At 39.3% G+C, this 20,517-nt stretch overlaps 1 long non-coding RNA gene across 1 annotated transcript; it reads right to left on the bottom strand.

Moving 5' to 3' along the window:
• Positions 1 to 136: 136 nt before the first annotated feature.
• On the bottom strand, positions 137 to 12,086 carry LOC138722949 (uncharacterized). The gene is made up of 5 exons (XR_011337778.1): positions 11,973 to 12,086; positions 7,736 to 7,792; positions 4,802 to 4,875; positions 4,070 to 4,702; positions 137 to 381 (listed from the first exon to the last, which is right to left on the bottom strand). It is a non-coding gene; the product is annotated as an uncharacterized lncRNA (long non-coding RNA).
• Between the last annotated feature and the right edge of the window lie 8,431 nt (positions 12,087 to 20,517).

The following is a 20,517-nucleotide window of genomic DNA, read 5'->3' as shown; positions in this document are numbered from 1 at the left end:
TCCTCATTTCCCTCTGCTCTCCAGCAAAAGCCTGTGTGACGCGCAGGGCTGCACAGGGGTCTTTGCTGCTCAAGGGAGACTTATTTAATAGACTTTTTTCCCTGCCTTATCAATCTACAACTTTTGGACCCCAAATTGTATTTACATGAGATGTTTTGATCAGATGTACACTCAGTATTGCAACTACATAATTTCACTTACATCATGAAATGTCTGCTTATTACAAAGAGAAATATCTCACCTGTAACACCAGCAGCAAACTATGCGTCTCTAGCAGACCCTTTGTTCCCTTCCTGCTGCCAGATGCCAGTGAGTTGTTCTCCTTTTCTGGCAGGACAGCGAGTCTTCCCTTCAGGCCACAGACATCAGGATTGCATTTGACTAGAATGAGAGAAAATTATGGGTAATCTTCCTGGTTCTTTAACGAAACAGCAGAAGAGAAGATAAAATAAATGACTGATTGAAACCTCGTATGAACATAGGTTGTGGTGTAGTTTAAGAAGTCAGTTTGGTCATAATAGTCGGCAGAGTTTATCATTACCTTTAATATCTTTTAAAGGATACTTTCTGCTGTGTTTATATGAACAGGGCTATTCCTTTTAAGACTAATTCTAGGTGTACTCCTCTGTGATATAAAGTATCCAGGGCTTCAGGACACAAATATATGAATTGAACCATACCCTTGCTTTTCTGGGTGTTTTTGACTGTTGGGATTTTCTTTTTCTTTTTTTTTTAATTGCTGCAGTGACCATGCTGTGATCCATCACTGGTTCCAAGGTAATTATGCCATGTCTTCTCATTTCAAGATGACATCCAAAGTTACTTGCAGTTCTGACAGAGCTAAAATTCTTCTCTGCTTCTCACAGTATTCACAAATAGTAAAGACATATGCAACTCTTTCTTTCATTCTTACTGACACTCAAAAAACTGCTACTCAGTTGCACTTTAGAAACCATTCTCACTTGTGTGTGTTTGGGTTTTTATATTTTGTGGTATGGTTTGTTTGAGTTTGAGATATGACATCTCTGGAATGGGAGAAATTTCCCATTATCTGGGAGATGTTTACATCCATAGTGCCTTGTAAGTAGCACTGTTCTTCTGGGATCACCTAAAGCACATACAGTTGCACACAGCAGCTTCTACTGGGGTTTTTACATTATTGAATTAATCTGTGCAAACTTGTGATAGAAATCATCTTTCAAGTGATTCCACATCAACAGTACCTGCTGGGAGTCTTCAAGGGTGAGACAACAAACCTAAAAGGAACTTCATTTATGAGACCACAGAAATGAATGAGCTCATAATTCAGGGGGAAAATAACCTGTTGACTCAAGTCACTCCCTTTCTTGGCCCTCTGTCACCTTAAACTTGTTATCCATATGTCTCTAAAGGTCCTCAAGCCTGCCAGATTAGCACTGCTGGAAAACAGGAGAGCCATCAAGACAGTCAGTAACAAAGTCCTCTTTCCCGCACTCTCACATTCCTTACAGCTAGCCAGGAGCAGATCTGAAAGTAGCCTCTCAGGCCCAAATTACTGCCTAAACACAAACAGCTAGTCAGCACTTTGAAAAGGTCCTATATGCCAAATGTGGCTTTTGATCTATTTCTCTCTCCCCCCATGCTCTATACAGACAACATATTCTACTTGTCTCATAACACATAAAGCTTGGCAGTCTTCACAGTATGGAGAGGGGCTGAACTATCTAAAATGCCCACAGGACTTCAGTTGTTCGCCTTGTGCTTCTGCAGTGATTAATGCTTTAGAAAACAGTCACACTGGAATGGCTGGAGAAGGCGTGTGCACACCATCATGACTGCAGGCAGCTCTAACTGACGGCAGGAGCAGAATCACCAATGCTTTGCTGACTGCAGTGCCCAATCCATAATCCATGGCAAAAGCACCACAAACTATACAATATATCAGAGGGTTTGACAGCTGGCAAATGACACTACTAGCAGCAGGATGCCTCAACACAAATCCGATTTTGGAGAATTTTGATTATTTGGAGGTTTTTTTCCAAGACACTGACTGGGTATACATACAATAGAATTTAGAAAGTGAATTTATTTGATGCAGTCATTTGTACTGCTCCATCTCCATAAAATGCTGTTTTCCCAAAAGGAGGAACTCTGGAAATTAAATTATCTCTAGTCGAAAATGAACACCAACATATATTTCAATGTCATTTAAAGGATTAAAAAGATACAGAAGATTTTTCTACAACCTACAAAGAGTAAAATTATATGTGCCAGAAGGCTTGTTAAACTGCATCTCCTAACTAAAAGTATGAATTACAGAAATGTAGTTATTTCATAAAGGTCCTTCAGACTCATACATTTGTCACAAATCTGTGATTTAGTAGCAGCCAAAGACAGATTGAAGAGAGAGAGCAATGCCTTTGGGGGTATCTAAAAGGTAGCTTTGCTTTCTCAAGCTGCATTTGGTGATCACAACATGGCAACACACCTGATTGCAGGCAAAGCATTTTTCAGTTTGTTTACATGAAGCTTCTGCTTACAAAGATCCACATTGCAGTGCACCAATGGCACATCAAAGCTTCGTGGTTTATGATAATATTTTCTCAAGAAAGCCTAAGACAAATAGTATGGAACATTCATTGAGCACAGTGTCAGGTATGGTTTTTATTCATTCCATAATCCTAGTTTGTTGCTAATTTGTATTTATTTTCTGATTTTTTTCTCTTCCTTTAGTATCTTTCCTCATACCATTCTCTGTTTGTCCTCTGCATAACTATATTTGTCCCTCTATGATCCAAACTTTTCCTCTGTTGCACAATCGTTATTTTCTTCTCTCCTATTCCTCTTTCTACATCTTTTCTCAAATTTCTTCCTTTATTGTTTTCACATCTCTTCTTCCCTCACTTGACGTTCTTTCTTTTTTTTTTTATTCTTTTTTCTTTTTTTTTTTCCTGCTTCCTAGGTGTTACAGAGTTGGATGCCTGCTTCTTGAGCTGCTTCAGAAATATTTCCTTCTTTGCCAGCTACCTTTCTGCATTGGCGTCACCTGCATCTCATTGCTAGATTCATTGTTCATTGTTAGATTGCAGAGAGGCTAAGCACACTGGTAAGCTGAACTCACATATGCAAAGAAAGAAATTCCCAATTAGATTCTTTAGCTGTAGCTGATAAATTAACACCACACTGATTAGGCTTACAGGACAGACTCATGATAATTACAAGGAGTCCTCCTGGACACCTCTTCTATCATTAACCATTTAGTGCTCACATTTTTTTTTTTTCTGGTAAGTGCATCATCTCTCTGAAACTACTGGCACTTCTACAAATACATTTGATCATGGAATGACAGCCTCAAGCAATTCAGATAACACTCAATTAGCAGAAGACTGCAAATAATGTGCTTGTCAGACACTTCCCAGTCCCACTCCCTTTCTCTGAATGTTTGGGACAGGGAATATATTTTTTTCTCTTCTAGTTTTCAGTGATTTGCATTTTCATTTGCTAAGAGTATCGCAATGTCCTATTTATCTTGGGCTGCAGCATCAAGATCTTTGTGCATCTTATTCCCTCCAGGAATTTCCCAGGCAAGTGTTTCCCCACTGCACCTATCTGTTAAACAAAGACAAAAGATTTCTTCAATGCAAAAAGTAGATGCTGTCCTCAGAGAAAGCCAAAATCCTACTGAAGAATAATTAATTTTCTGGATACAATTCAACAGAATGCTATTGTGTGTGTGAACATGTGTTAGCAAGAAATAAGAGCTTCAAATTGCATAAGCTCTCTCTCTTAGCTGTTTGGAATAATCAGAAAAAGACCAGTTCAATGTATTTCAGGGTTCTTAGCATATATCTTTAGTTCAAGCCCTCATCCAGAATTTCTGAAACCACTAAATATACCCCTGAGAGCCCTTAAGAGTCATTCTCCCCTTCCAAACACTGGATTCTTGGCAGTGGGAAGAGGGAGATTATCATTATTAGAGAAACACAGCTTCAACCTGAACATTGCCCCCAGCAACGTGTTTATGGTGATAAATAATATACTCCCTCAAGCTAGCTTTAGAAGTAGTTAATTATTTTGATTCCTCACTCACTGGAAAGAGCACACAGCAGGCATAAATGCTGTTAGCCATCACTTCTCCAGCTGTTGTATGGTTTTCATTATGTAGAACCGTCCAAGAGGGCTTGCAGAGAGGCTTCAGCCCCTTGGGAACATTGCCCATCTCTGCCTGTCAGTTCAGCTAATGATGGCCATTTCAGCTCTGTTCAGCTCTGGAAAATAGGAGACTGTAATGGAGCTAATCCAAGTTTGCTATCACTCTTCAGCTTCTGGAAAAAAATCACTTTGTTTGGAGAGTCCTTCTGAAGAAGCACTCCAAACTGAACTCAATTACAGTGAGTTCAGCATCACTACCCAAACCAGTTTTTAATTTGCTTCCTGTTTTGATAGCTCAAAATCATCAGTGGGGGTGTGTTGAGTCGAAAGTTCATGCTAATGGAGCTTTCTGATGGCTGGCTTTTCCCTATGTGCCAATAACTAAGAGCAGAAAGAAGTTTATTCCTTTTGGTTTTACCCCATCAGGAATTCTGGGTGAATAGTTTATCCAGATGGTTTAGCACTGGGCCCATTATCTCCCTTCCATTGAGAGCTGAGAGTCCTGAAGATTCAAGGCATGGGTCTTAAATTAATTTTTATGAAATAATATTTTTCTATTTTAGAATAATACCTGTCAGAAGGAAAAACAAACAAACAAAATTGCAGGAGTTAAGATTCTGACAGGTGCATCCAAGTATCTTTTTAAATCTCATTATCCCTCCAGACTTACCACAGTGTTGACAACACTGTGTAGAGGTGCAAAGATCTTCAGCTGAATCACTCTGTTATCAGATGCTATAAGCTCTATGAAAACAAAGAAGTTTCTGTTGATTCAAGGTCAGGCAAGTTCCATCAATATTTATCTCTTATTGACTGGTTCAGAAAGTGCCTCTAGGATTTAAGCTGGTCCACTACAGTAATATTTGAGTGCAAGCTCTTCAGTTTCCTCAAACATATATAAGTGCTTACCTTCCTTCCCTCACTTCAGTGTCCCAGCAAGATATGAGGTTGCCTTCTCACCATTTTCCCCATCTTGGTCTGAATCAACACACACAATGTCAAGAAGCAGGATCAGCAGGGGCATCCTGAACTGACAAAGCATACCCTCATCCCTCATCAATTTGCACCTTTTAGTGGGATGCCTGTGAACAGTACTCCCCCTACTTCTTTAAGAAAAAAAAAAAAAGTAGTATGATGCTGATGATTCTGTCTAGTGTCCTCCTGTAATATATGATTCTCTTTTAGGTACTTTCCACCCTGACTTTTTCAATCTAGTTTTGACTCTATGGCTTCTTCCCTCAACATAAGGAATGAACTTCTAATTGGAAGTGTGTTTTAAGCCTGCTTATTCTAGGAATTTTCTACCAGGGCACCAAGTCTTTTTTCAACTGTTACGCAGAATACATTCTCCTTCCCTCTTTACAAAAATATTGGGATTACCCCTTGCTTGGTCTAATCTTATCTTTTCTAACTCATTAACTTTGTAATCAAAGGTATTTGAGAAACAACTAATGGAGCCCAGAAGCAGGGTATATTTTATCAGGGCTGGCACTATGCGTATACAGCTGCATTCATTCTGGACCAGATCCAGACTGAGTCTTATGGATTTACTGGCTTGGTTTGGCCTGGTGGTGTTTGTTCCATATTGTCTTGCACAATATAGACATATCCTCCCTCACCTAGGCAATATCAAAAGCATACCTGTGCATATTAGCTCTTTACTTGAACAGTAGACTCCTCTTCCTGCTTCACTTTCAGAGTTTTTCTGTTGTTGTCTCACTATGGTACCCATCTTCATTCTTTTGTGCTTTTGAAATTGTGACTGACTGTTAGCACTACATCTGAGAGCACTTCCTTCAGGTAACTCCTAGGCTAGGTTTCTGGTCTTTGTTGCTTTGCTCCCTTCCTGCACAGGGCAAGTGCTGCACAGGGTGGGACAGCTGGTGCCTCCTGCAGATGCACCTGCATAGCTCTTTCTGGGCTCCCTGACTGCCATCTAGTTCTTACTCTACTGTCAGCAGTAGGAGATGATTTGCCTTAGAAATATTCTTCGCTGAATTTATTAAAGATGTCAACTACCACTGACTGTTATTTATGGCAGAAAGGTGTACCTACGCACTAATCTAAGCCACAGGAATTAATGGGAATACAAGTCCCCTGTTTAGTAGATTTATCATAATTGGAGCAATTTTAAGCCCTCTTGAGCGAAACTGGATTTAAGGCAGTTTAACCAATACACAAAAGACTCTGCACCTAATTAGCAGATCTTTGTAGCATCCAGATCCCAATAAATATTAATGTGATGTCCTAAAGAATGAGCTTTATGTTCCTGAATCATACATTTATTAAGGCAAGATTTGACCTTTTTTGAGATTACATGGGCAAACTCCTTCAGTCTCTGCAAACACAGGCAAAAATCAATCTCCTGCAAGCATACCTTAAAAGAATTCTAATGCCATATCTTACACTTAATGGACACACGTGATTAAACTGAATACAAAAAACTCAAAATAAATGGAACCCTCTTAACCTCCCTACAATAAATTAAATATTAACACAATATCCACATATTTTAAATGGCATGTATTAGTTTTGAATAATGTCAAGAATTACAGCTCTTCTGTTACTCCTACACTAAGAGGAGAAGAGGAGAGTCTGTCTATGTATATATAATTGCTGTTAAAATCTACAATGAAATCCTGCTGTGGGTGCAAAGTCAAACACACTCAAATTAGTAAATGCTAAAATGAAAGCTCTCAGTAAAGTAATCGTTCGCTATCACATAAGGTATTTCCCCCCAAATTAATGATCGATTTTAATGATTTTTAACTCTTACACTTCACATCCAACAGCACTGTTCTCTTACGTAAAGGAGCCACTGATAACAGAGGTAGCTGTTAGCCTTTACATGGACCAGTCAGTGAACAACTACATGACACCATATCTGCCAAGGATTGACGTGAAACAGGTGAGATCTTGCTTAGTGTGGGGATTCCTGACTTCCAAGAGCTCGAGGGATTCTGCACTGCTCAGGGAAATGAATTCAGAAAGGACAACTATGGCACTCAAATAACAGACACACTGCCTGCGAGCAGCCGTGCTTAGGAGTCAAGAGACTGAGTTTTTCCATGATAGCCACCTTCATTTATGTTCCCATAAAACTTTAGCTAAAGCTCTGGAGTACTGTACTGACAAAAGCAAAGGGGCACTTCCCAGCCTCCATGGGCAGAAATTTTAAATCAGTGTTAAGACTCATGATCTACCAAAAAATGTTTATAGAAACTGAAAAAAAATCAGATTGCATGATCTCGCAACTTCTGTCCTACTCTCTTTTAGCGTGAGTATGCTGTGAAGAAAGTCTCTCCCACCTGAGCTGCAGCCAGGAGTGATAAGAGTCCGTGTATGTCATAACCGATATGTGTATAAATCTTTGGGGAGAGGTGGTTCTGTGCTGATGCTATTAAAATAACACACTTGAGAATAAGCTACTCCTTTCAAACCTTTCTACTATCATCTATGCATTGTATACATATCTGCAAATATTTTGGTTAATAAAAATCATCTTTTATCAGGCCATCATTACTTTCAATATCATGTTTATTTTACTTAAAGATTTTTTTTTTTATTTAAAAAACCTACCACCATAGTAAGCAGATATACTTACCACACATCTGCAGCAATACTTCTACAGTTACTTAGCAACCAGTAAGACTTTTCTTTCCTGACAGAATTAAAAAAAAATCTTATAAAGGAAGAGAAAAATTGGAAGAAAATTGAGTTGAATAAGAAAAGCAAATACCATATTAACATTCAACATGCATAATAACATAAGGATGTCGTCACTGTATGCACTAGCAACTATTTCACAGCATTAAGTCAGCTTCTACTATTAAAATCCAAGATCCATCTAAGTTAAATTTTTTTATTATTTAAATGTGTTATCTACTGTCTTATGACTGTATCTTCTTCTCTGTTCCATATTGCAGGCAGCAGAATGCAACTAAAGGAAAAATGTTATGTTGACTTAAAGTTGGTGAGTACCATCCCTTGCACTGAGAAGGCAGAGCAACCTCAGCTGGAAGAATTTACAGAAAGCAAAATTCTGCTCCTCATGTTCAGCAAGAATAACCACAAAAATTCACAGGCCTTCTGCAGAATTGGAAACTTGGCTGCTGCAGAAGAAAGCATAGACACACATCTATACCTCTTGTCCTACCTGGCCAGTGGGTATCATGCACACACTTAAAATCTGCTTAGATGGATGTTTGAACACACACATCTCCGTCTTCTCCCTTGACTGGATCACCCCCCTTCCTCACCACTCCCTACCTGTTCAGCCAAGATTTAGAAGTTTCTTTGATGCAGTTTAAATGGTGAAGATCTAATGCATGTTCTGCATGGAGCAAACATAATGAAATTTCTATATGCTGACAAGGCAAATGTAATGTTTTGACCTGATTTTTATGATTTAGAAAGGAACAAATCATATTCTGAGGGAAATTGCAGACTTAATTACTAAAAGTAATGATGCTATGAATAAGCACTTAGATTCTCTTCAGGAGATAATTAAGTTTATAGTTGTTTGGAAAATTCAGCATTGCAGTTTTCTTCATAAGACAGCAGTATTTCATCAGGATGCCATAATATATATTACCACCTAAGTCAATAAGTGTCTTAAGTACAAAATACCAGAAACCAACATTCACTTCGGTATTTAATGATGACATTATTTTTTATGTTACATTTCCACACAGATACTGGGAGTATTTATTGAGCATTTTCTGTGGAATCAAAGCGATCAGAATGAAAAATATAATATTTTATTTCATATTTTCCATGAAAATACTCTTTTGCCAAGAAAACCCACAAACTTACTGATCTGAAATTTCAGTTAAGCATCAACCATATTAAAGGGAAACGTGTCCCCACTGAAAAGCCACAGTGGGTGGTGGCATCAGGAATGTGATTGCTGAAGCCTGTTTCCCCTAATTCTTGTGTTTGATATCCCTTTGCTTGCACAGCAAGGGTTTTATTGTACAATTTGTGTGTGTGTGTATGGTTTTTAAAAATTATTCAGGAGATCAATTCCCTTTTAAAACACAGTAGGCACAGGTATTGTTAGTGTGAGTAATAGTGGTTTCAATAAACCTGTAGAGACTGTAGGGTTCGTGAAGAGCCCTGATGCATCATTAGGAGAGGATGTGTCTTTGCTGCTAAGTGGGGCAACTGATCTGAAGGACGCTTTTTCTACAGGGTAAGATTTCTCTCTCTCTTGTTTCCAAGCATTCCAAAGTAAGGGAATATTTTATTTTGGCTGATGCTGAACGGTGAGAGGCCTGACTTCATTTCACCTATGTGTAACCCAGACTAAGCTACATGTTCATTTGCACTTTGCAGAAGGAACCCTCTCCACTAGCTAGTATCCAACATCAACATCTTCTTGCTGCTTTTATCCCAGTCTGTCCCTGTCGAAAGAGATTCTCATTGACTTTATACTTTAAAAACAACAGATTCCTCCACAGTTTCTCATGGAGAGCAGAGAATGCCATACAAAGTTTCAGTGAGGTAGAAAGCTCTGATTTAAAGTAAGCAGAGGAGTGAAGCAAGACTGCAAAAACTTAGATGATGATATGAGCATTTTAGGAGGCTCACATAAGGAGTATCACTGTGTACCCATCTCTTTATTCAGTCTTTTCAACACTGCAAGAATTGTCACTGTGGCAGTGTTGGTCCGAAAGGCTGCCTGCATGGTCTCTGTAGTAATGGCAAACATGAAAGTATCACTGTCAGACTGAACAGGGCAGGCTGAGATCTTCACAACAGGCACAGCAGATGATGGACAAACTTTCAGTGATTATCATGGTCACATAAATCTCTAGTTACTTGAGAGGTAGGTCTTTCTTATCATTGTGTCTTTATTCATATAATACATTTGCTATCATTCCTAGATAATCACGTGACGGTGTTTTACAGAATTTCTATTTTCCTTTTTGTTACTTGCAGCTGGATTAATATTTCATATAAATTCTGAAAGATGTGGAATTAAATTGCATGTAATTCCATGAAAATGGAGATAGGTCTTCATATAAACATATAGGTAAAGCACCAACATCCTAGTGGGAACCAGGTGCTCTGCCTGGACTACTGAAACAGAGAATGATTTGAGTTCCAGGCTGGTATTCTGCCAGTCATGTTTAAAGCCAAGATTACCTGCAGCTGTTTTTTCTCCCTGCCTTTATAGAGAGAAGTTCATTATCTCTTCTTCGCATCTACATGCCTCAATCCAAACCTACAATTAAGGGAAGGATATGATAGATAGTTAATCTTCTCTGCTTTAGAGTGCCTCTTCTCTTTCAGTGATTCACGATGTTATTGAAACTTGCTTATAGAACACATAACTCAGAGTGCAGCTTTTCTGTGCAATTAGCTAAGCAGGCTAATCTCTGTCATCAGGAAGGCATGAAAATGACCTTTAAAATACCAGGCCATATTCGTAGTTACTTATGGCCATGCTGAGGTGGCTACACCACACCGCAGGGAACACAGGGCGAAGTGTGGTTTCTCCTTTGCTGAGTAGGGCAAGTGGAGGGGACATCTGTACTAACTCCTACTTGGTAGAAAACTTGTTGCCTGCAAACCTGACAACCTCTGAAGGTGCTCAGAACTGCAGGATGGTAGTAAAACAACCTGAACTGTGGAACCTCTACTGACTTATTTGGGCGTCTCTGGGAAAAGGCCCTATGGGGACCTCAGAAGAATAGAGAGCTTCAAGTCTATCACCTAGACAAACATCTGCAGGCAAGCAGCAGCCAAAGTTAATTTCTAAACTGGCACCAAACCAGCCTCCCTCAGTCAAGCCAATCTATTTTTGTGCTATTCCCTTCTGAAGCCAAAAATGGCAAGATAAGCAAATGACAGTACAGCCTGGTAAGTGTTAGCTACCAACTAAATATATAAGAACTCAGTGGAGCTTTGCTACCCAGGAAGTACATACATTCAAGAACAATGACGTGATTTCAAATTCATTAAATGAAGAAAAGGGAAATTGCGTGTAAATTATCACAATGAGAGATGAGTCCAAATAACTTGATTTGGACCAAAACCCAGACAAAAAGTGAAGAGAGACTGCTTCCCAAAGAACCAACATAAGGACACATAAGCTCTAATATCAGATATCTTGCTTTATTTCTAACCAGCCCTGAAGATGCTTAAAGCCAGAGAAGTCTACAGGAATGGGCTTTTCCTACTGCACAGAAGCTCAGGCACAGGTCCATCCACAGAAATGTCTATTTTAAGTTTTAATTAGCAAAAAATGATTTATGACAAGAATTACTTCTTCCATTTTTTTATTGAGCTGACACCAAACCAGACAAGTCAATACTAATAAAAAACAAACCTAAGTCAATAAAGTCCTGCTTATTAACCCTCTGTCCAAATTATCTTTGCAGTGAGTAGGGCTGCTACTTTTCTGCATTTTTCAGTCTGTTCTTGGTCAGAATTAATAATATTCTCAAAGATGAAATGAAAGCAACAGAAACTTGAGGGTTTATTAGGCAAGGTTATTTTTCTTTTCCTCATGTCTGAATGATAACTTTCCTGCTTTCCTAAGGCAGTGCCATGAGATAAAAAGCATAAAAAGCAAACACACAACATGCCACAACTGTCTATGAAAGACACTATAGTGATCCAACCATTATCTTGACACAGGCAATGTGCCTGGGTGAAATGTTAGGAGTCCTATGTCAGCTCGATGCAAGGAAGAACTCACTCAACTACTCATCAAATATGCATTATACAAATGGAGTAGCTCTACCTTGCTTAGTAAAGATCCAGCTTTAGAGGTAATAGTGTTCTTAACAGAAAATTATTCCACTCTGGTACCTGTAAAGGAAGGCTCTGACCTGTAAGTGAAGGGCCATTTAGAGAGGTGGCAATGGAACAGCAGAGGATCTGGTCTTCATGAAATCAATTATTGGGATCAATCTGATTTTGAAGCCTAATACTAGTCTTGAAAGGTGAAAGATCCTCTTCAGAACTGAAAAATAAAACTGGTAAATGCTAAAATTATTTCACAATTTCAGAGCAAGTAAGGCACATCTTGAGACAAGTGAGTGAGTATTCACAAGGAAGGCATGGTGCTGCAGGTACAATACTTCACTATTTTGTAAATCACAGTGCCAGAAAGCTTGGTGAGATGGCTTTGTAAGCAAGTAACTGTAAGGTGCTGGAGCAGACAAAAAAATTCTACTGAGGCTGAGGACCAGCAGGAGTGCTCTATGTTAAGGTAATCTGAACAACTGTGGAAAAAGACGAAGAGTGAATGACAGTTAAGAGCAAGAGGCATCAATTTCATCCTGGGGAAAATGATAAGATTTGATTACTTCAGAAGCCATAAGAGTGACACTTATCCCCAAAAGCTGGATGGGAGAAAGCAGGCAGGTTCCTCTGCTGAGGAAAGAAGTAGCCACGGTGCAGTACTTACATGGAGTGCCATTTCTATTATTAATTATCATCCTCTATTCTTTTGTCTAATTAATTTCACTCCAGAGAGCCAAAAGTAGTTTTTTACATCAATTTATTTGTCATATGCCTAAACTGTAGGCTTTCTGGGGCCAGATAATATTTTCTGCGTGCAAGCAGTAACGAGCATAGTGAAGGCTTACTTGCTGACCAAGACCACTTGAAATAGAAGTACTGGTAAGAAGTACTGAGGGGGGAGATTAAGGAGTGAGATAGCTTAGTTTATAAAAGCTGCTAATGGATGCTTGAGCCTCATACAGAAGTTTTGTTTTCCCAATTTTATAAAATAAAAGGGAGAAAGCTTGCTAGGTTGGCATCTGAACTACTTTCAACCATTTTCTTACGTTGCTTGTGTTTAACTTAAGACACTAAATTTATTGTCTGTTTAAGATCAGTAGATCTGAAATAGCAGTCTTTTGCCCTTGGAGGAGTGGCTGAAATACTTTTTTTACAGGCACACCAAAACCATTTTCTTACCTGAAGGTTTTTTACCTGCAATAATTGCCCATGAAGAAGAGAGCTGCAGAGAAATAGGCTCATAAGGTTAGGTTCTTATGGCTAGATATGAATATTTCAGTGTTCAGTTTTTGGCCCCTTAGCACAAAATGGATGTTGAGGTGGTAGAATGTGTCCCGGGGAGGGCAATGAAGCTGGTGAAGGGTCTGGAGCACAAGTCCTGTGAGGAGCAGCTGAGGGAACTGGGGTCATTTAGTCTGGAGAAGAGGAGGTTGAAGGGAGAACTTATTGTCTTCTACAACTACCTGAAGGGATGTAGCGAGGCAGGTGTTTGTCTCTTACCACAAGTAAAAAGTGATAGGACAAGAGGAAAAGGCCTCAGGTTGCATCAAGGGAAGTTTAGACTGGATATTAGGAAAAAATTCTTTACTGAAAGAGTGGTGAAGTGCTGGACAGGTTGCCCAGGGAAATGGTTGAGTCACCGTCCCTGGAGGTGTTCAAAAAACATGTAGACATGGCACTATGAGGTATGGTTTAGTAGGCATGGTGCTGTTGGGCTGACAGTTGGACTTAACGATCTTAGAAGTCTTTTCTGACCTTAATGATTGTATGATTCTATTCTATGATTCTATGATTGATCTTCAAAGTGCATGAAAAAAATGACCTGGGGTTTCAAAAAAGTGAAGTGTCAGACAGGGGATGTTTTTAATCTACTGACGGCTCCTCTTGTCTAGAACAACAACTTTCACTATATCTGTGTCAGACTGCATTTTGAAATCACTAGTGACATTTGGAAACCCTTTTGTATACAGCTAGACAGAGATAGCTGGTGAATCCCATGATTGTCTTCGAAATACAGCAACTCCAGTAGCTACTCTTCTAGTGGCAGTTATTCGAAGCATTGCGGTTGGTGTTCAAGGAACAGTTAGTAAGCCTTCTGCATTCAAGATAGTATTTTTGGTCAGTGCATAAAATAAATTTATTTTCTTTGGAAGACTGGCACTTTCAAAGGCTTTATGATTTAGTTCAGAAGCATTCCATTTAGTGAAATGATGATTTAAGCCTTCCATAGTGGATGAATCATGAATGCTGAAACCTAGCTAAGTTTTAGCTTATCTGTCGGGATAGGCACCTGCACTGAGCAATCTATAAATAAAAGAATCGGAGTGACTATACATCATAAATATTTATTTCCCAATTTATATTTCCCTATCCATCAGAGAGACCTGGGACCAAGGCTGAAAAATATATTTGTAACAAATTCTTCTAGCAGCTGCAGAATGAGTAATGGGGACAACTTTTGGTCTTTATTAATTTAGAGAGAGTGGGAAAGTGGGAATGAGTTTCTTAAAACTGTGCCCCAGTGACTTTCCCAATACTTTTCACAACAGGAGCTAGGCAGCTGTTCTCTTCTTCTCTGGAGACAAAATAAAGATGACTTTTGGTATCAGTGTAACTTTTTATTTAGTTAACAAGCTGCCTCTCTAAATCAAGAGCTGCCCTCAGTGGTTACTCTTTGTAACCCCACATTAACTCTGCACTACCAGGTATGTGGCAGGGAGGGGATAGAAAGGCTGCCAGACGATGATGGCCCTGGCAGACAGCTAGACCGTTTGGCTGGGGAAAGCACTTCACAGCTGTTAATATTAACTTGGGTGCTCTGAACTCTTGAATGACTAGGATTTGCCAAGAAAAAGTGAATCCTTGGTGAAAACGCAGTGCTCTAGCAGCAAGGCCACAAGCCTTTATTGTTGCATGAGGAGCTGATACTGTAATATCTTTCATGCTGGAGCCTTCTGGGGGAAAAGCAGCAAATATTTCACTCATTGCTCTCAGTTTCTGCTTTTTGTTGCAGCGTATTTTTAACAGCATTAATTATTGTTTGGCACTTGTACTTGAATTGTTCTCTATGAGTTAGAATAAAACTTAGTGTGCACTAAATAAGAATACAGAAGAAGCCAGTTAGTAAATATGCATCAAAGCATTCTGTAATGCAACCATGCTCACAGCTGATACAGTCCTTTTGATGTAATAATTGGGGCTAAGGTGTCAAATGATTGAACAAACCAGCAAATCAATGAACTGTGCATATACAGGCTATTCAAATCTAGAGCAGCAAGGGATCTTAAGGTATCAGTCAACACATTACACTGCTCTGAGTCATTTTTGGCAAAAGTTTGCTGATAGGTTGTGAAATCTCCCCTTTGTAGGTTTTAAGAACAAAGCCTAAGCAATCTGTGCCAATGCTGACTCATCTGAACCATGAGAATTTTCCTAACATCTAATTTAACCTTCCTTCCTCAAATCTAGGCTCGTTGCCACTTCTGCTAGACTCAGTCAACGTGAAGAACAGGTTGTTTCATTCTTTTCTGCTTCAGCCTTTCACAGACTTGACATGCAACCAGGTGTTACATAGGATCTGGTGAGGGCTGCACCCTTCCTGTACACCATAATGTGCCAACCGCTGGTGTTACAGCTCCTGCAGTGAGTGGCAGCAGGTTTGAAAGAGGGGCTGCACCACTTCCAGGGGTGTAAATGGCTAGTTAAACCCTGAGGACCAGCGTATCTCCCTATATCTGCTATCTAAGCAAAGACTGAGGCTCTCATTTATCCCGTAGAAGAGGGTGCTGAAATCGAGGATTAATGTCACTGAGTCTTGACAACCCTTAAGCATAACTTAATGCTTAAGGGAAATGCATACTTAATTCTCTTCTTACTTGTAAACACAACTAACTCTTGCTTTAGCTAGAGCCTGGACACAGACTTCGCTTGCATACTGTAGGAATACAGATATTTTATTTCTTCTTCACAAATCTGAACTATTTAAATCATATAATTAGAAAAAAGCACATAAGCAGGGCTGATATATCATTCAGCCTTGGGTAATGAGACAAAAAAAAAAGCCCCAAACTGTGCTTTTAAAGTTTGGGATAATGTCCCAAGAGAAGAAAAATTACTGAGAGGCTGTTGGAGAAGGAAAGTTTTTGAGGTCCTGTTTGCTTTCTTTTCTCGCTTAGAGTTCTGAAACTGAGGTGGTTGCAGTAGTTGCTGACCTCTAAGTGTGGTTATGAAAATGAGGACATTCTGACAGGAAAACGGAGCTGTACGTGTTATTGTGTCATAGTGTGAAAATCATTAACAATAGTGCCCTCAACTATTATTTGCCCTCAACAGATTATTTCAACTCAGAGACCTATAATTTAGTGGAATAGTCTTTTTCTTCTAAAAAAACCCCCAAACAAACAAATGCCCAAACCAGCCCAATATACATGTAAAGGTAACAGAAAGTATGGAATGGGGAAAGAGGAGCCAGTTGTGAAATTTTCGGAGGTTTACAACAAATAGAAAAACAACTATTTAATTTCACTGCTACTCCACACAGTATAAGTTATTACATTTTAAGAATGAATGTTCAGTTAACTGAGGAATCTCAAACTGGTAATTCATCTGTGCCCTCAGCAACAACTGTAGCAGGCTGAATGCAGCCCCAGTGCATCCATTAAATGACACACAGAGGAGGAAGATGAGGATAACATGAGCAGCAAGGTTACAATAGCCTCCTTTTCTGTGTATACATCTCCCTATCTATATCATGTATTAGTAGACATCACATGGGAACCAGAAGGTAAACTAAAGCTCCCTAGGTGATTTAAGGGCTGTTTCCATAAAGCAAAAAGAAGATAGCACACGAACGTGTGACACAGAACAGCTAAAATGCAAGGTGTCAAAAAACTCCAGAACAAAAAAGAATTGTTCAGTGCGTGAGGATACAGACCTGAAGTGGCTTGCCTGCCACAGTGGTGACAGGCTTCCTCAGGAGCCCATCTGCAAAATAGAGGAGGAGTATGTTTGAAGAATGAAAAAAACAACCCCCAAACCATTAAACTCTTTTTTCAGTAAAAAGTGCTTTCTCAGGACTTGTACTTGAGAACAGAAATGCTGGCGTTTCACTTTAACAGCCTCAGAGATCCAGCTTGGCAATAAAAGAAATAGGCAACATCTTCAATCAGCCTACCCACCAGAGCTACCCACGGAGGCTTGTGGCTTCTTTCCCTGCCACTGCAGTAGCTCCCAGCATGAGGCTGGGGAGCCTCCTCCTCTGCCCCCATCCCTTCACCTGCTGCAAGGTGTTTAAGGGCCAACCTCAAAGCTTCTGCTCTGAGGAGAGATTTTTCCATACCAAGTTCACTTAATGAATGTTTATCTGGAACACTGGTTATGTCACATGAACGATGGTGGAAATCACTTGAATGGTATCCAGGGAGAACACTTTACTGAACTAAATTAATTAATCTTACCTTACTGCTGTTTAAAGTTGTTTTTAAATAGACAGTAACTTATCCTGTAGAGCCCATTATTGCTTATTTGTATGGAACAGTTTATAAAATATGTAATACATTTCTCAGAGCTAGTCATGTTTCTTAATATAATGTTGTCAAGCTTCTCCATTTCATTCATAACATATTATTTTCCGCTTCTTGCTGTTAGGCTCTAGTTCCCATTGTACTCCCTCTGGATCTCATTTTCCTCTAGTTTCAACAACATCGATTCCACCCATGTGTGCTTTCTATTTCTGGCGCATTATTCCAATTTTGCCACTAGGTGTCATCAAAACGCGCACCAGCACGGTGGCGCTGCACTCACTGAAAGATTTGGGAATTCTGGAAAAGGGAGAAAAAGAGCAATTCTCATTAGACGCCAATAAATTGACACAGTAGCAGGGCGATCACCCTTCTGATTTCCCCATGCCTTTCTCTATTTTGCTAGACTTTCGCATTACAACAACAAGATGGAAACAGCGTGCTCCAAACCTTTGTGCTGCAGGCAGCAGACATCGGCTTACATTAGGTTTCATTAAGTCTGCCTGGATTTACAGTGCTCACATGCATGACCAGAAAAAAGTCCTACTCGTTGTAAAAGGCCTTCTTGGCTTTTCAACAAGCCATTGAATCTCCCAATTCCATGACATCTACAAGATGAAAAAAAAAGCATGAATTGGAGGGGCATCAGATAGGACATACTCATTTACTACAAGGTTTCACTTTAAAAAAAAATCCTCCAGCAGATTATGAACTGATGTCTTTTTCAAAGAAAAACTCTTCATCTTTACCCTCCACCTCTCCCTCCCCAAATTTTTACATTTTCAACAAATATTATATTAATAAATACTGTTTCTACCCATCATATGCTACTGCCCATTTCTGTATGCTGTCATTTCTCCAGCTCTCAATTTCTGCTTTCTGCTGTAGAGGGGATTTATTTGTTTTCTTAAATCATCTTGGCCACAAGCTTTAGAGGCATTCACTAGGGCTGTTAGTCAGACACTCGACACAAAACATTGTCTGTTGAGTGCAGAAATGAACCTGCTCTAAATTCACACAGAAGGTCAAGCAATGTAGGACTTGCTGCATGCACAGGTAAAAATAAGCCCCGCCAAGGGTGCACCAAGGTGATACAACCACTGGACGTGGCTGGGCAGCACCTATGTGTCGGCCACTGCTGTGGCCCCATGGGCTCTGTCATGCCGGCAGCATCCTGCAGCCAGTTGCTGCCAGCTCTGCTGAGCTGGTTTCATTTTGTCTGGCACCAGCCAGGTGATTCACAAGAGCCAAACACAGCAAGAGATTCACTCCTTCATTTTCTTAAATATCATCTATTAGCAAATTACAGAGCAGGTTGAAGTAGAAATGAACAGCGTCACCAAAGCTTCCAGTACCTGTCAGAAAAGCAAATCAACTCCAGTGCACAGACAGATTACATATTTCCATATTTCTTGTTTTGTTTCAGCTCACACAAGCTAAAGCTTTTTCATCGATTTATTTTTCCTGCAAGGTCTACATTTTAGATTTTGATCTTTTGAGGTGGTTTGGCTGGACTTGATGCTGCCCCAACACATTTTACCTCAACTGCCTCCGGGCTGGGTCAGCACAGGATATCGCTTCCTTCTTGGATCTGAGGAAAACCACCCTATGTCTTCACTTGCACTTACCCTTATGTGAAGCAGATAGCAGAGACTCCTTTGCTTACTAAATTTCTTTGGGGATAGAAAGAAATCTAGTTAAACATGGATGAGAACCACAGACTTTAAACCCTCTATTTTTTTCTGCATCTATGATGCCTAGAATTGCTACAGAGCAGTGAACATGCCAGGGATTAAGAGTCCCAAGTCAGTTTGGAGTGTCTACACAAGTCTAGAAAGCTCTGGTCTATGCCTTTGTGTTGTGTGAGATGGATACTTACATGAAACTCAGGCTTTGTAGGACTCCACAAACTGAATTTACTGTTAAAAATAACCACTAGATTTCACACAGGAATAGTTATTATTAATATCCCATCTATTTGACCTAGATTTGGTAGAGTGCAAAATGCCACATTTAAATTTAACTTCTAAAGAAACAATAATTAAAATGAAAAATCAATCACTGGGCAATTTCACATTCAGTTCTTTTAAGGTCAGATTGTTGCTCTCTCAGAGAACTCAAGTTATACAATTTTAGGTTTTTTAATGGACTAAGTTCAGAAATGATGTGAAATTAGGCATAATTACATACCAGCTAATGAGTCTAAATTGACATATGTATGCATATAGCATACATATTGAAAGGTATATACCCATTTACATCCTCTTTGACTCACTGATTAGTTGTACCCAAGAAGACGCAGGGCAGGAACTGCCACCAGGAGTTCTTTTGGATGATTCAAAAGGTCATATCTGAAGTGGACAATGACCTGCTTCCTTCCTGCACCAGCAAGCACTCAAGTCCGGGACTTGGCAGAAAGATGAAATGTTGTTTCTCGAGGGTATTTCTGCTGCTATGCAGGAGTTGATGTGCTAGATGTGATCTGCTATGGGTAGATGACCTTTGCAATTCAGGTGGTACCGTGTTAATCATTCTGCTCCTTTCATTTATGCTGGTTTTAGGGAAAATCCTAATCCAGGGTGAAACCAAATTTGTTCAGCTTGCTTCAAATTTTAGTTGCCATCAATCATTGACTTTATAAATTATGTTTTGAATTTCTGTAGAAAATCTATAACAATCTAGTTAGAGAAATTCTTTGGTCCTACTTCCAGATTTAAGGATTTGCATCTTTGGTTCTTGGGCTTTTAAAATTATTTATTATTATTTTTAGCTTTTAGGCTCTGACTACTTAAGTATAAAAGTATTTGCCTATAAAATATCACTTTTTTATTCTAGTACGCTAAATGTTGCTTGACACAAAGCTTTTAATGTGTCTTTACAGGAAGTAACATTTCATTGTATGCCATTTTTTTTTAAATGTCTTGTTAGGTTTTGTGGCAAACAATTTTATTGACTTGTAACAGTAAACTCTGAAGAAATCTAATTACTTCAGGAAAGTAATTTGGGAAGTGCTTTAGAAACGTATCTTTTTCATTTAATGATATATTTCTGATTAATCTGTGCTTTAGGGAAGAAATGTTGGTACAGCTAGCTCTTGTAATAAAATAAT

Source organism: Phaenicophaeus curvirostris, chromosome 7 (assembly GCF_032191515.1).
Source record: "Phaenicophaeus curvirostris isolate KB17595 chromosome 7, BPBGC_Pcur_1.0, whole genome shotgun sequence".
Taxonomy (NCBI): Eukaryota; Metazoa; Chordata; class Aves; order Cuculiformes; family Cuculidae; genus Phaenicophaeus; species Phaenicophaeus curvirostris.
This window is presented reverse-complemented; position numbering and strand designations above follow the sequence as displayed.